Genomic DNA, 17,642 nt, shown 5'->3' with positions numbered 1-17,642 from the left:
AACTCAACATTCAGAAAACTAAGATCATGGCATCTAATCTCATTACTTTGTGGCAAATAGATGGGGAAACAATGGAAACAGTGACAGACTTTATTTTTGGGCCTCCAAAATCACTGCAGATGGTGATTGCAGCCATGAAATTAAAAGATGGTTGTTTCTTGGAAGAAAAACTATGACCAATCTAGACAGCATATTAAAAAGCAAGACACTACTTTACCAACAAAGGTCCATCTAGTTAAACTTATGGTTTTTCTGGGTGTCATGTTTGGATGTGAGAGTTGGACTATAAAGATAGCTGAGGAATGAAGAATTGATGCTTTTGAAATGTGGTGTTGGAGAAGACTCTTGAGAGTTCCTTGAACTGCAAGGAGATCCAACCAGTCAATCCTAAAGGAAGTTAGTCCTGAACATTCATTGGAAGGACTGATGCTGAAGTTGAAACTCCAATACTTTGGTGATCTGATGCTAAGAACCGACTCATTGGAAAAGCTGCTGAAGCTGGGAAAACTTGAAGGTGGGAGGAGAAGGGAACAACAGAGGATGAGATGGTTGGATGGCATCAGTGATGCAATGGACATGAGTTTGAGTAGGCTCTGGGAGTTAGTGATGGACAGGGAAGACTGACATGCTTTAGCCCATGGAATCACAAAGAGTCAGACATGACAGAACGACTGAACTGAACTGAACTGATGGTATTCTATCTATAAGTGTTTCTCAATTCTAAGTAGAGCATGACTGACTCTAAAAGAAAAAGAAATAATTATTGTGGAACCTATTCATTAACTTGTATTACCTTTATTTTAATTTTACTTGACTATCCATAACAAAAACTATGAATTTCTCATGCCTAGAATTTTTAGATATTGATAAAGCCAAAACACATTTGCAAACTAAATGAAAACCCTTAAAATACTAGGAAAAAATATGAAATTTCAAGGAAAAAGAAGATATATATAAAATTTTTAATGTAAAAGGCAAAATTGTTATTAAAAGTAAATTATTTTAGCATTGGCTTGAGAAAATCAACTAGCAAATTATTTAAAATAGTAAGAGTCTAACCAGGGGGCAAGAAAAAGAAAACCTTGAAAAATGATGGCCTCCACCACAGATTAGAAATGGCTAATTTGAAAACCTACCATAAGAATAAAATCTTATATATAATTTAAACAAACATTATAACTTACCTGGGTGTTAATTTTAAATACACAAGATTTTGTGGAGGGATATGTTTTAAAGGAAAAATATTCATAAGGGATCATCTGAATAAATATCTATTATTTCTGCACACATTCATCAATAGAAAACAGAATATGCAAGGACTCAATTCTGCCCGAATTAAACTACACATTCAATGCAATTGTAATCATGACTTAAATAGGATTTTTAATGAAAGTTGCAAACTGATTCTAAATTTAGAAAGAAGAATATATACATAAAATAGCATGTGCATGCATGTAGATAAAATGAGTGTGGTTATAGTAAGAAACAGAGAAACATAAATTAGTTATATAGTACATAAATATAAGCGGCTTGCCTAGGGGCTCAGGGGTAAAGAATCCTACTGCCAATACAGGAGACATGAGTTTAGTCCCAGGTAGGAAAGATCTCCTGGAGAAGGAAATGGCAATTCACTCCAGTATTCTTGCTTGGGAAATCCCATGGACAGAGGTGCCTCGGGTTGAAAAGAGTAAGACACAACTTAGTTGCTAAGCAACAACAACAAAATAAATATAAGACCTCCAGGTTAGGGAAAATCATTGCTAAATAGCAAAAAAAAAAAAGCCATAATGGAAAATTTAGCTAAATTAAGAAATTTCTGCAACAATGAACTTGACAAATTCAAAACAAGTTATAGATCTTGAGATGTATATTTAAAAAACACAAAAGGCAAATGATAAATATTCAGATTTCCATAAATTAATACAAAACCAAGCTATAAAATTTGGGACATAGAAAATACAAATGGTTAATTTATATATAAAATTATCTAAACCACTCTAGAAACAAAAGACAAAGAAATAAAAAGAAAAATAAAATTTCATTTTTATAGATAAAAGCAAGACATCTAGAAGTTTAATAATAATTTTTTAAATGAAATAGTAAATTTTTGCCACCGCTCTGAAAAGGAATTTGGAATGAAATTGTAAATGAGTTTGCCCCATCATTTAACTTCTAAGCATCCATACTTCAGATAGTCACACAACCACACAAAGAAACACAAACAATAACATTCATTGAAGGGTTTTAGTACCAAAAAACAAAACTTTTAACAAGATAACTGCCTCAGAAATTGTGTGATACTCATACTTTGAAATAATTTCCCACAGTTGAGAAAAAAAGAAAAGGCATGTAAAGTAGATACATATAAATTCTCTTGGATAACTTACTAAGATAATTTCATGAGACAAAGAAAATAATATAACACAAGATATAACTTATGCTTTTATAAGAATCTTAAACACAATACATATATTGTATAAGTACTCAAAGGTGTAAAAATAGGGTTAAAAATATCACATGACTGACTTGTATGATCAACTCCAGAGCATAAACATGGGGCTGGGATTGTGTTGGAAGCCAAAAGAGATTTAACCAGCTGTTGCAGTGAGTTTAGTGTTTGCTTTTTGATGCTTTTTTACTTTTGTTTACACTTCAGTTATGTCATTAAAATTAATTTTAACATTAAAATTTGTAACCTGAATATAACTTCACATACTATAGTTGGTGAAGTGAAAGTAGCTCAGTGGTGTCCGACTCTTTGTGAACCCATGGACTATACATCCATGGAATTCTCCACGCCAGAATATTGGAGTGGATAGCCTTTCCCTTCTCCAGGGGATCTTTAAACCCAGGGAGCAAACCTAGGTCTCCCATATTGCAGGCAGATTCTTTACCAGCTGTGTCACTGAGGAAGCCCAAGAATATTGAAGTGGGTAGCCCATTCCTTCTCCAGGGGATCTTTCTGACCCAGGAATCCAACCGAGGTCTCCTGTATTGCAGGTGGATTATTTATCAGCTGAGTTACCAGGGAAATCCACTGTATTTGGGACTGAAACCAAATTTAGGGCCTGTACTTTTCTATTTTTAGTATCTCCTCCAGGTTAAGTGTAAAACCCTTGTCTTAGAATTATACACAGTAGGCAGTGCAGAAATATATTGCTGATGACACATATCCTTGTTTAGGCAGCCAGGGAAGCCCTCCAACAAGGTACATGTGGAGTGAGTGGCAGGGCTTGCAGAGAGAAGGAAGCCAGATGCACAACCTTGCCAGGAAGAAGTCTTCCACCGCTACTGGCCAGCCACCAGAATTATTTCCTCTCCCAGGCTGCTAGAAGAAGCTGAGTTGCCTTGTGTCTCTGTATCATGGACCACAGAAAAAAGCAAGACTGATGTTCTGTCACTGCTCATTGATGGCTGGTCAAGCTTTTAAGCTGAATCTTTCACACAGGAGAAGCCAGAAGCCTTCTCACAGACCCCATTCAGAGCATCTTTCTATCTGCTTTCTTTCAAACACAAGTAACAAGTTTACATTGCTTTACATAAATATAACAATAAAAAGCATACCATTCCCAATAACTAAACTGTAAAATAACTAAAGTTGAAAAAAAAATGAGACTCTTATGAGTACCATTGAAATGCCCTGATAACTTAAAGAATATTTTGATTAACAGAGTTGCACCACACAGATTTGTTGGGGAAATCAATATTGAAAAGCTATAGATTATCTTCAAATATATATGTTAAAAATAGTTCTTATAAAAATTTCATTAATTTCTTCCATTTTTAAAAATATTTTTCCATTTTGTGCTTTTTGAAAGTGTTCCCCGTGTTTCTCATTTCCAAAGTAGTTGGTTGGCTTTCATTACAGATGAAATTTTGTTTGCAGGTGCTTTCCAGTTTTAGAGGAAAGTCTTCTGATTCTGTGCTCAGTGTAGACGTGGTTAGCTTAGTGTAATTAGTTCTCTCCTGTTATTATTTGGACAGTCTACTATATTTTTATTAAACATAACCCATGTTTGTGTTTATACATATATAAACAAAGACAAGAATTCTCCAGGCAAGAATACTGGAGTTGGTTGCCATTGCCCACCCAGGAATCAAACCTGCATCTCTTGCATCTCCTGCATTGGGAGGCAAGTTCATTACCACTAGTGTCACCTGGAAAGCACCATATGTACATATATATATATATATATATATATATATATACTCACACACACACACACATATAACACTTCAGTTCAGTCACTCACTCATGTCTGACTCTTTGTGACCCCATGGACTGTAGCACGCCAGACCTCCCTGTCCATCACCAACTCCCAGAGTTTACTCAAACTCATGCCCATTGAGTCGGTGATGCCATCCAAATGTAGAAAAAAAAAATATATATATATATATGTGTGTGTGTGTAACATATGTTGCCTATATTATATGGGGAAATCAGAGAAACAATGTATTAAAAGATGGGTTCAAGAGGGAGAAGACATATGTATTTCTAATGCTGGTTCATGTTGATTTATGACAAAAACCACCACAATATTGTAAAGTATTGATCCTCTAATTTTAAAAAAAATTGCAACATTTTGGTAAAGATACTGTATCAATAACTGAAATCACATGTCTGTTTTAAGCTGCACATATTCTATGTGTTAGGTAGATAAAAATAATCATCTAATCAAATGTAACTGTGGAATACAATATGTAGAGTATGATATTAAGTGAAAATTGTGAAACAAAAGCAAACAGAAATATACTTGAATAATTCTGAATACCTAAATTCTGGTATGGACTATTTATAACTATGATTGACATGTTAATTTCTGAAATTTTTAGCCAAATTCTTTAAGGTAGTATAATTTGTATTATACATAATTTGTCATATAATTACATCACCTTTCTCTGTAAAAGACAAAATAATTCATTGACTCACAGTCACCAAATGTTATTGACTCTAACAATAAAAATAATAAAATGATTTTAAAAATAATAATAATAAAATGAAATTATTGCACACTGTAAGATCTTAACCCATTACCTCTTATGGGCATTGGTAGAACTTACTGATGACTAGAACTGATGAAGAACCATATACTCAGAGACTAAAATTTGCTGCTTACTGTAAACTTAGAGTGAATATGACCCCAAATCAATTTTTGCTTCTAAATGTACAAGAAAAGATGAAATTAGTATTATGATACAAATCTTAGCAATCAGACTTGTTATGGGACATTCTTAATGTAATGGATAATGTGTGTACCATAGGAAGTAACATCTCACAGTGCAATGAAGTATATGACATTAAAATAGGTAACTGAGTGCTGACAGTGAACAGAGAGGGCATTCCATCTTTCATCCTAGAGTTGAAATTTCTAGTGTTAACCTTAACTGAGAACCTTGGAATAACCAGAATTGTTAGGATCCAGGTAGATTGAATTTGGGCTTCCCAGGCGACTCAGTAGTAAAGAATCTGCCTGCCAATGTAGAAGATGTGGTTTCAATCCCTGAGTTGGGAAGATCCTCTGGAGAAGGAAATGACAAGTCACTCCAATATTCTTGCTGGAGAATCCCATGAACAGAGGATCCTGGTGGGCTACAGTACATGAGGTCAAAAAGAGTCAGACATGACTTACTGACTAAACAACACTACCTTGAATTTAAGGTTAATCTAAGCCTTGAGAAGATTTCCAGAGTGGGATCTTATTCTCAAGTAAAGACCTTTCCTACTACACAGCACTCTGAACATTGGATTTTTCCACCATCTCAATGAGTTCTTTCCTGGAATATAATGGTATCTTGAAGCCAGACCACAGTGATATGTGGTTGTCACTCTATAAATACGGTTAGATAGATTTGTAGGATTCTATGACTTTTTGAAATTTCTGTGATTCTTCTCTTGTTTTTCTTTTCTCTCTCTCTCTCTTTTTTTTTCTTCTCATTCTCTTTTTTTCTTTAAATTTCAAGCTTTTTACTGGTATGTGGTCTCACTGGTGGTTCAGGGAATAAATACATTACAGACCTCTGCTTTATAATGAAGAGAGAAGATCACAGAAATCTGAATTCTCTTGATGATTTCTTGCTTTTAGTCTTAAAACATATGCAGGCATGAATGTAAAAGAACTAATTTAGTTGATCCAATTAACTTCATAATGCAAGTGCAACATATCATTAATGCTATTTCCTCTCATTTGTTTAATGGATTATCTAATTCATTTTATATGAAAAAGTAAAACAGAGTTAGAGTCAGATGTTGAAGGATTTAACTGAGAATGTGGGACAGAAAAGAAGCTACACAGAATTGTGTAATAACAAAGCTAGGGCATAAAATAAGCTTAATGCATTTCATAAACCTTAACATAATTTAATTTTATCAGAACTAAGTTCTGCTATGTAACTAAATGGCTTGCAATGCTATTTCTGATTTACCCATTGTGTTTCTCATCTGTACCTTCCCTCACAGCTCAGTTAGTAAAGAATCCTCCTGCAATGTGGGAGAAGGCCATTCGATTCCTGGCTCTGGAAGGTATGCTGAAGAAAGGATAGTCTACCCACTCTAGTATTCTTGGGCTTCCCTGGTGGCTCAGCTGGTAAAGAATCCGCCTGCAATGTGGGAAACCCTGGTTCAATCTCTGAGTTGGAAAGATCCCCTGGAGAAGGGAAAGGCTACCCACTCCAGTATTCTGGTCTGGACAATTCCATGGTAGCAAAGAGTTCGACACGACTGAATGGCTTTTCCTTCACTTGTCATCTGTGAGTTCATCTCAAACTCATCTTTTTCTAAAGCGTAGGAATTTAAGAAAATCCAGCCCAAATTATGTGACTAAACTTTGTGTCAAATTGGAATATTTGTCCTATTTCTCTTGTTCCCTTGCCCCATCACTAGCGTGTGCCCTGGGTCCTGCCTGACTCTTTGCGACCTCATGCACAGCAGCCTGCCAGGCTCTTCTGTCCTTGGGGATTCTCCAGGCAAGAAGACTGGAGTGGGTTACCATGCCCTGCTCCAGGGGATCTTCCCAACCCAGGGAACAAAGCCAGGTCTTCAGCATTGCAGGCAGATTCTTTACTATCTGAGCCACCAGGGAAGCCCAAGACTACTGGAGTGGGTAGCCTATCCCTTCTCCAAAGGATCGTCCCACCTCAGGAACCAAACCAGGGTCTCCTGGTGGATTCTTTACCAGCTGAGCAACCATGGAAGCCCCTATCACCAGATTAATGTTCAATTTTGAAAACTCAATTCTTGAGAATATTTTCCCCACACTTGCCAGTGCTGTTGAAAAAATCTCACCTGCCCACCCTCCTGTTTTCTTTCCCTTTCTTCCTTAGTTTCTTCATTTTGAAAATAAAAATAGCTACTAATGCAGGTAAATTTTAAGCTTTTGGAGAATAAATATCATAAGTGGAAAGAAAAAAAAACATATTTCTGTATTCTGAAAAACAGAGATAACTTCTCTTAAAACTTTGAAGCTAAAATATAATCTTTTTTGTTTGTTTGTTTCACTTTGTGGGGAACAAATACAGGGAGTGTGTTTTCTGGGTCCTTATGTACTGAATATGTCTTTTAACTCTCCCATATCATTCTTTCTATGATTTAAATATAGCCATCATATAAAGCATGTGACTTTGGATTTTTTAAAAAAAATTCTTATTTCAAACAGAAATTCTTTGTATTTAAACAAAATAGCTATACACATCTTAATTTTGCTCTTATTTTAAATTTTGCATATATTTTGTACCTTTGCTTTCCTGCATTTCAGTTTTTCCTAGACTGCAATTTATTTTTAAGTTATTTTTTACATTTTGCATATTATGTTATTTTCCTAATGAATACTTTTCATATTTTACAAATAGTTATCAATTTATATTTTTCTAAAAATCTTAAGAATTATTCAGTGGCTACACGATAGGAAAGTACAAAACTATTTTCTTCCCTGTGGTGTATAGTTTTTTTGAGATCATCTGAAATTGTGGTTCCACATGGTTGTTTGTGTTTATGTCAGTAATTTGTACATCATTTCTCTTTTACCTTACTTTTATTAACAACAAAAAAAGAAAGGTAAACAAACTGTAAATTATTTGCCAAGCTTATGTAGAAGCAAAATATTACATTCCCCCTATAATCTAGTTTTTATTTTCTTTTTATTCTTCAGATTCCACTGATTCACCCAGTGCTAACAAACAGGATTTTGCACAGAGCCCTGAGGCCAGAGGCTCTCCTAATTAGCAAGTGCTTGTGAGAGACACTCGGAACTGAGAGAAGAGAAGAAACAGTCGTTGATTCTGAAGGATGAAATAGAATTTTAAATAATGAAAGCACAATGCAGGAAATAATTCAATAAACTTAGAAAATGAAATGTTATTCACAGGACTATTTTTTTTGTTGTTGTTTCTGCATGTACTAACCATAAAATACTTGTCCTTGAATTTCCTCTGAAAGGTAACCTTTAATCTCAAGAAATTTTTCCTCTAATTAATCATCATAAATGATATTTAAATCTGTTAATTTATGCATATAATTTTGTAAGATATATAAATATCCATTCCTTTTTATTTAAATAATTTTATATTTTCTTATCTTCCTTTGGGTAAAAAGAGAAATATATTGATGCCATCTTGTTTTAAAATAATAGATTTGCATGATTATTTTCACATCCTCTGTGACACAGGGAATGAACATCTTCAGGCATAACTATTCACTTGGAACATTGCATGTGTCTGAAATAATATTAAGTGTCCTGTGATATTACTGGCTTTTTATTGGCCTTTGATTCCATAGAAAGTAATCCTATCTGTTGGTACTTATGGAATCTATATTTCATGGGACAAGCCAGTCACTGGACAAGCCAGGTAAACACTTCTGCTTGTTAACCACTTAAAAATCTTTTGAAAGAACTGATAGCCAACACAATGTTTAAAGGTAGAAATTGTATACAACTTTATATGCAAACAATAGAGAAGGCCCAGAACAGGTGAGTCTAAGAAACTTACACACTTGCTCTGTTGTTCACAAGTTTTTTTCCTATATTTGGCACTTTTTATTTAACAGTATTTTTTAAAAAGAAGATTCAAGTCCACTGAATATGAGGAAAAACAAATGACAAATTTATTCTCTGGTTCTAGACCCCTAGAACACCTCTGTGTTAACTTCATTTCAGTCTAAGGTCAAAGTGCATTTATGCTTTAAAAATGTTCATTTCTGGTCTTTGTGTACATATAATTTCTTTGTGAATATGAAAAGGATAAAACTCAGGGGTTCTGGAGTTGTAGATACTCTCTTAATATCACTCTTCTCCCTAAGCTTGCACACACACACACACACACACACACACACACACAAACCCTATAAGCAAATTCGCTATGTGATTCTTTTGGATATACAGTACATGACCTCCAACACACTATGTCTCATTATTTAATAAAATGTCAGTTGACATACACTTCTCAAAACTAAGTATTTTAAAGAAATATAGCCACCCCATCTGCACTTGTGCTATATCCTAAAATTTAATTTTACACACATTTTTCTTTAGAGACTAAAATCAAGTGAACAGTTTGAACAAATCAGGCTGACCCTCCATATAATTAACTTTATAGAAATGCATTTTGATTTGTTGCCAGCAACTTATATTCATGATTTTTAAAAGAAACTATGCAATAAATACATGCTAGTGCATATATTAATAATTGTAAAATATTTTATTTTTAATTTTTAAAATATAAATTTATTTATTTTAATTGGAGGTTAATTACTTTACAATATTGTATTGTTTTTTTCCATACATCAACACGAATCCACCACAGGTATGCACATGTTCCCCATCCCAAACCCCTCTCCCTCCTCCCTCCTCGTACCATCCCTCTGGGTCATCCCAGTGCACCAGCCCCAAGCAACCAGTATCATGCATCAAACTTGGACTGGCGATTCATTTCATATATGATATTGCACATGTTTCAATGCCATTCTCCCTAATCATCCCACCCTCTCCCTCTCCGACAGAGTCCAAAAGACTGTTCTATACATCTGTGTCTCTTTTGCTGTCTCGCATACAGGAGTATTGTTACCATCTTTCTAAATTCCATATATCACTCATAATCAGAGAAATGCAAATCAAAACCACAATGAGGTACCATTTCATGCCAGTCAGAATGGCTGTGATCCAAAACTCTACAAGCAATAAATGCTGGAGAGGGTGTGGAGAAAAGGGAACCCTCTTACACTGTTGGTGGGAATGCAAACTAATACAGCCACTATGGAGAACAGTTTGGAGATTTCTTAAAAAAAACTGGAAATAGAACTGCCTTATGACCCAGAAATCCCACTGCTGGGCATACACACCTAGGAAACCAGAATTGAAAGAGACACGTGTACCCTAATGTAAATTATTTTATATGTTATAGAGTATTAATCCTCCCCCTTTAGGAGGACTGTCATATAAAGAAGTACTGTTGAATTTCTATCACTCACAATACAAATAACATCTCCACTAAAGTCACCTTTTACCCTTTGCTTGCTAAAAAGTTTAGAAGCTAATTAACTCCCTGTATTTACCTAGTTGTGCAGATCAATGTGTTACACATTTTAACCCATTTAGGCCTCACTTCTAAATTCACTACACCTTGTAATTTTTAGTATCTAGTAGAGAGTGTGACTAATTTATTGATAAAATTATGTCATTATATGTATATGTGCAGTACTTATAGCAATATTCTTAGATACATACACTTTGACTTGGTAATTTAATGTCTGAGAATATAACTAAGGGCATAATCAAACATAGACATGATGATTTATGAGCCATGATTTACTATGCATTATTTAAAGAAGTTAACATTTATGAAATAATATCAGAATCTAATAATAGGATATGTGTTAACTAAATTATGTGCTAATACTAATAGTATGAAACATGCTATCATAATACATTTAAGGAGGAGGAAACGTTCTCATGCTATGATGTTGAATGAACAAAGCAGAATGTAGATATAAAATTAGAAGGCCTTATAGTTTCAATTTTATGAGAACCATGTATATTTTAAAGGAAAGAAAAACTGAAAATACTTATACCAAAATGTTCTCAGAAGTTCTCTGAGTAAAGGTATTTTAGACAATGCCACTGACTTATTATCTATTTCTTTATTTTCTAGATTTTCTAAAATATTTACCTAAAATATTAAGATTATCTTTTATAACTGGAAAAAAGCAGTGTATTACTATAAAATGATCGTTTTTCAAAGCCAAAGCAAAATATTATATGAAACAACTAGAAGTAAGTTGGATTTTTGTGGTTTTATTTGCAATTTTCCTTCTTGTCAGTAAAGAGTAAAAGAATAACAACAAAACATTTGACAATTGTCTCATGCATCAAATGATTACATCGTTACAGAAGACACTATTTATGAATTCTGAGTATACAATATTTTACAAAATTATCACTTATTAAAGCACTTTCTGGGAACTGTACAAATTCAAAATATAAAGTCAATCATAATTAGGAAAATTACCAAGAAAAAAAGACATAAGTTTCCAATATTATAATTTGGAAAACTGATCAGGCAAAGCAAATGAAGTTAAAATGTTATCTTTGGGGGATGGGAGATTAAAAACTGATATTTATGGTATCAGTAAGATAGTAGGAATAAGAATCTCTTACCTTTTTATTGCTCAACTACAGAAAGATGAGTTCCTGCATATAAATTTATTTCTTTTGAAGTAAGCAGGTATAAAGCTGTTTGATAGATTTTTTTACATACTTGAAGTCATACTTCCTCTGGGTTACTGAGCTTTGTTCATCTATTTCAGTCTGAAAAATATCTTCTCTCAACAAACAGGATGCTGCTCAAAAGAATATGTGGACAGTAAAATGATACAATATACCACAACCTATACTAGAGCCTTTTATGACTAAGAACAACAAGCAAAAAACATGATATGTTTCCGGTAAAAACAAATGGGTAAAATAAACACACAAATTCAAAACTTTTTGAAAATAAAGTATTTCTTCAGTTTATATTTTCAAGTATTCTCCAAAGAAATAACCAAAGATGGCAATACAATAAAAATTGTTGTTGTCCAGTTACTAAGTCATGTCCTAAGTCATAACTAATAATATGTTAGTTCAGTTCAGTTCAGTCCAGTTCAGTCACTCAGATGTGTCTGACTCTGCGACTCCATGGACTGCAGCATGCCAGGCTTCCCTGACCTTCACCATTTCCTGGAGTTTGTTCAAACTCATATCCATTGAGTCAGTGATGCCATCTAATCATCTTATCCTCTGTCATCCTCTTCTCCTCTTGCCTTCAGTCTTTCCCAGCATCAGGGTCTTTTCCAATGCAAAACCTCATTGAAGTTATATGGTATGGTATTGGCAACATAGTGGAGTAGGAAGCTTGGTCTTTACAGCTGGTGTATGTTACCAAAATGTGGTTTAGAAAGCGCGCCCGCTGCTACGGACCTCGCAGAAGCATGGCCGAGAGGAGCTACCCCACGTCCGAGGTCAGGGGCTGTGGCAGAGAGGAGCTACCTCACGCCCAAGGTTAGGGGAGGCGGCCGAAATGAGCAACCCCACGTCCAAGGAGCAGCGGCTGCACAGGCAAAGGAGAGCTGAGAGGAGCTACTCCACATTCAAGGTCAGGAGGGCGGCTGTGAGAAGATACCCCTCGTCCTGGTAAGGAGCAGAAGCTGCGCTTTTCTGAAGCAGCCGTGAAGAGATACCCTATGTCCAAGGTAAGAGAAACCTAAGTGAGACAGTAGGTATTGCAAGAGGGCATCAGAGGGCAGACACACTGAAACCATAATCACAGAAAACTAGCCAATCTGATCACATGGACCACAGCCTTGTCTAACTTAATGAAACTAAGCCATGCCATGTGGGGCCACCCAAGACGGGAAGGTCATGGTGGAAAGGTCTGACAGAATGTTGTCCACTGAAGAAAGGAATGGCAAACCGCTTCAGTTTTCTTGCCTTGAGAACCTCATGAACAGTATGAAAAGGCAAAATGATAGGATACCAAAAGGGGAACTCCCCGGGTTGGTAGGTGCCCAATATGCTACTGGAGATCAGTGGAAAAATAACTCCAGAAAGAAGCAAAAACAGTACCCAGTTATGGATGTGACTGGTGATAGAAGCAAGGTCCGATGCTGTAAAGAGCAATATTGCATAGGAACCTGGAATGTCAGGTCCATGAATCAAGGCAAATTGGAAGTGGTCAAATAGGAGATGGCAAGACTGAACATCACCATTCTAGGAATCAGTGTATTAAAATAGACTGGAATGGGTGCATTCAACTCAGATGACCATTACATCTACTCCAGTGGGTAGGAATCCCTTAGAATAAATGGATTAGCCATCATGGTCAACAAAAGAGTCCGAAATGCAGTTTTTTTGTGTGTGTTTTTTTTGTTTGTTTGTTTTTTAATTCTGCTACATCGTTTCAGTCGTGTCTGACTCTGTGCAACCCCATAGATGGCAGCCCACCAGGCTCCCCTGTCCCTGGGATTCTCCAGGCAAGAATACTGGAGTGGGTTTCCATTTCCTTCTCCAATGCATGAAGGTGAAAAGTGAAAGTGAAGTAGCTCAGTCCTGTCCAACTCTGAGCGACCCCATGGACTGCAGCCTACTGGGCTCCTCTGTCCACGGGATTTTCCGGGCAAGAGTACTAGAGTGGGGTGCCATCGCCTTCTCCGCCAAAATGCAGTACTTGGATACAATTTGAAAACAACAGAATGATCTCTGTTTGTTTCCAAGGCAAATCATTCAATATCACAGTAATCCAAGTCTATGCCCCAACCAATAATGCTGAAGAAGCTGAAGTTGAAGGGTTCTATGAAGACCTACAAGACCTTTTAGAACTAGCACCCAAAAAAAGATGTCCTTGTCATTATAGGGGACTGGAAAGCAAAAGTAGGAAGTCAAGAAACACCTGGAGTAATAAGCAAATTTGGCCTTGGAATATGGAACAAAGCAGCGCAAAGGTTAGTAGACTTTTGCCAAGAGAACAAACTGGTCATAGCAAACACCCTCTTTCAACAACAGAAGAGAAGACTATACAGATGGACATCACCAGATGGTCAACACGGAAATCAGATTGATTATATTCTTTTCAGCCAAAGATGGAGAAGCTCTATACAGTCAGCAAAAACAAGACTGGAAGCTGACTGTGGCTCAGCTAATGAACTCCTTATTGCCAATTCAGATTTTAATTGAAGAAAATGGGGGAAACTACTAGACCATTCAGATATGACCTAAATCAAATCCCTTATGATTATACAGTGGAAGTGAGAAATAGATTTAAGTGATTAGATCTGATAGACAGAGTGCCTGATGAACTACGAATGGAGGTTCGTGACATTTTACAAGAGACAAGGATCAAGACCATCCCCAAGGAAAAGAAATGCAAAAAAGCAAAATGGCTGTCTGAGGAGGCCTTACAAATAGCTGTGAAAAGAAGAGGAGCAAAAAGCAAAGGAGAAAAGGAAAGATATAAGCATCTGAATGAGAGTTCCAAAGAATAGCAAGGAGAGATAAGAAAGCCTTCCTCAGCAATCAATGTAAAGAAATGGAGGAAGATAACAGAATAGGAAAGACTAGAGGTCTCTTCAAGAAAATTAGACATACCAAGGGATCATTTCATACAAAGATGGGCTCAAAAAAGGACAGAAATGGTATGGACCTCACAGAAGCAGAGGATATTAAGAAGAGGTGGCAAGAATACACAGAAGAACTGTACAAAAAAGATGTTCATGACCAAGATAATCACGATGGTATGATCACTCATCTAGAGCCAGACATCCTGGAATGTGAAGTCAAGTGGGCCTTAGAAAGCATCACTATGAACAAAGCTAATGTAGGTGATGGGATTCTAGTTGAGCTATTTCAATTCCTGGAAGATGATGCTGTGAAGGTGCTGCACTCAATATGCCAGCAAATTTGGAAAACTCAACAGTGGCCACAGGACTGGAAAAGGTGAGTTTTCATTCCAATCCCAAAGAAAGGCAATGCCAAAGAATGTTCAAACTACTGCACAATTTCACTCACCTCACACGCTAGTAAAGTAATGCTCAAAATTCTCCAAGCCATGCTTCAGCAGTACATGAACAGTGAACTTCCAATGTTCAAGCTGGTTTTAGAAAAGGCAGAGGAACCAGAGATCAAATTGCCAACACCTGCTGGATCATAGAAAAAGCAAGAGAGTTCCAGAAAAACATCAATTTCTTCTTTATTGACTATGCCAAAGGCTTTGACTGTGTGGATCACAATAAACTGTGGAAAATTCTGAAAGAGATGGGAATACCAGACCACCTGACCTGCCTCTTGAGAAACTTATATGCAGGTCAGGAAGAAACAGTTAGAACTGGACATGGAATAACAGATTAGTTCCAAATGGGGAAAGGAGTACATCAAGGCTGTATATTGTCACCCTGCTTATTTAACTTCTATGCAGAATGCATCATGAGAAACACTGGGCTGGAAGAAGCACAAGCTGGAATCAAGATTGCCCAGAGAAATATCAACATCTCAGATATGCAGATAACACCACCCTTATGGCAGAAAGTGAAGAGGAACTAAAAAGCCTCTTGATGAAAGTAAAGAGGAGAGTGAAAACGTTGACTTAAAGCTCAACATTCAGAAAACTAAGATCATAACATCTGGTCCCATCACTTCATGGGAAATAGATGGGGAAACAGTGGAAACAGTGTCAGAAAAACACTTTATTTTGGGGGGCTCCTAAATCACTGCAGGTGGTGATTGCAGCCATGAAATTAAAAGGCGCTTACTCCTTGGAAGGAAAGTTATGACCAACCTAGATAGCATATTGAAAAACAGAGGTATTACTTTACCAACCAAGTTCCATCTAGTCAAGGCTATGGTTTTTCCAGTGTCTTGTGTGGATGTGAGGGTTGGACTGTGAAGAAAGCTGAGCAGCGAAGAATTGATGCTTTTGAACTGTGTTGTTGGAGAAGACTTTTCAGAGTCCCTTGGACTGAAAGAAGATCCAACCAGTCCATCCTAAAGGAGACCAGTCCTGGGTGTTCATTGGAAGGACTGATGCTGAGGCTGAATCTCCAATACTTTGGCCACCTCATGAGAGGCTTTGAGTCATTGGAAAAGACCCTGCCGCTAGGAGTGATTGGGGACAGGGGGAGAAGGGGACTACAGAGGATGAGATGGCTGGATGGCATCACCGACTCGTTGGACATGAGTTTGGGTAAACTCCGGGAGTTGGTGATGGACAGGGAGGCCTGGCGTGCTGTGGGGTCACAAACAGTGACTGACTGAACTGACATACAGATATACATTCACATGCAGAAAGGCATGCACACAAATCTACCTACATTTCAAAAATATTTTTTAATTACAATATTCTAAGCATTAGATTTTTACAGTTAGGAATATATAAAAATAATTTCTTCCACAAATGTTTATCATTTTCCTGCTTAAAAAGCTTTCTTCAATTTTCTCTAAATCTTGCTAAGAAAAATTGCTGCTAAGTATTTTGAAAGCTTATTTGTAAAGCTGAACAGACTTAGATGTTACTTTAAAAAATCAGCTAAAGCTCTAATGAGCCTGACTACATTGTCGTTTTTGACTGATGATAGCTATTTGATCAAACAAAGTCTCAATGCAGCTACTAAGTAGATACAGTAACCCATTAAATTATTTTAAGATAAAGCCATAGTAAATGTCTCAGGCCTTAGATTATTGACATGAGGTTTTCCTTACTTTGTTTTCATCAGGAAAAAATTGCATATTTCAAATCTTTGTATTAAGAACACAGTTTTCATTAAGTTTTAGTTCTATTTTAGTAAGTTGTAAAGGTCTGTATAGACAAAGCTATGGTTTTTCCAGTAGTCATGTATGGATGTGAGAATTGAACCATAAAGAAGGCTGAGTGCTGAAGAATTGATGCTTTTGAACTGTGGTTTTGGAGAAGACTTTTTTTTTTTTTGGTCTCTTGTTTTCTTTTCCAGGATACAGGAAGCTTGGGGCTGGTGCACTGGGATGACCCAGAGGGATGGTATGGGGAGGGAGGTGGGAAGGGGGTTCAGGATTGGGAACACATGTACACCCGTGGTGGATTCATGTTGATGTATGGCAAAACCAATACAATATTGTAAAGTAAATAAATAAATAAAAGAGAAGACTCTTGAGAGTCACTTGGACTGCAAGGATATCAAACCAGTCAATCCTAAAGGAAATCAGTTCTGAATATTCATTAGAAGGAATAAAGCCCAATACTTTGTCCACCTGATGTGAGAAGCTGACTCATTAGAAAAGACCCTGACTCTGGGAAAGATTGAAGGCAGGAGGAGAAGGGGATGGCAGAGGATGAGATGGTTGTATGGCACCACTGACTCCATGGACATGAGTTGGAGCAAGCTCTGGGTGTTGGTGATGGACAGGGAAGCCTGGTGTGCTACAGTCCATGGGGTTGCAAAGAGTCAGAAACGACTGAGCAACTGAACCACAACAACAACAGCAAAGCAGAAAAAGGAGCTAAATACAGGTCACTGATAAATTAATATATACAAAAATGTAGAAATTATAAAACTACTATTGGGTTGGCCAAAGTGTTTGTTCAGATTTTTGTGTATGATGTTATGGAAAAATCCAAATGAATTTTTTTTGACAACCCAAATTTGAGTTAGT

The sequence above is a fragment of the Bubalus bubalis genome, chromosome 8 (assembly GCF_019923935.1).
Source record: "Bubalus bubalis isolate 160015118507 breed Murrah chromosome 8, NDDB_SH_1, whole genome shotgun sequence".
Classification (NCBI taxonomy): Eukaryota; Metazoa; Chordata; class Mammalia; order Artiodactyla; family Bovidae; genus Bubalus; species Bubalus bubalis.
The sequence above is the reverse complement of the archived record's forward strand: the minus strand, read 5'-3'. Positions refer to the sequence as shown.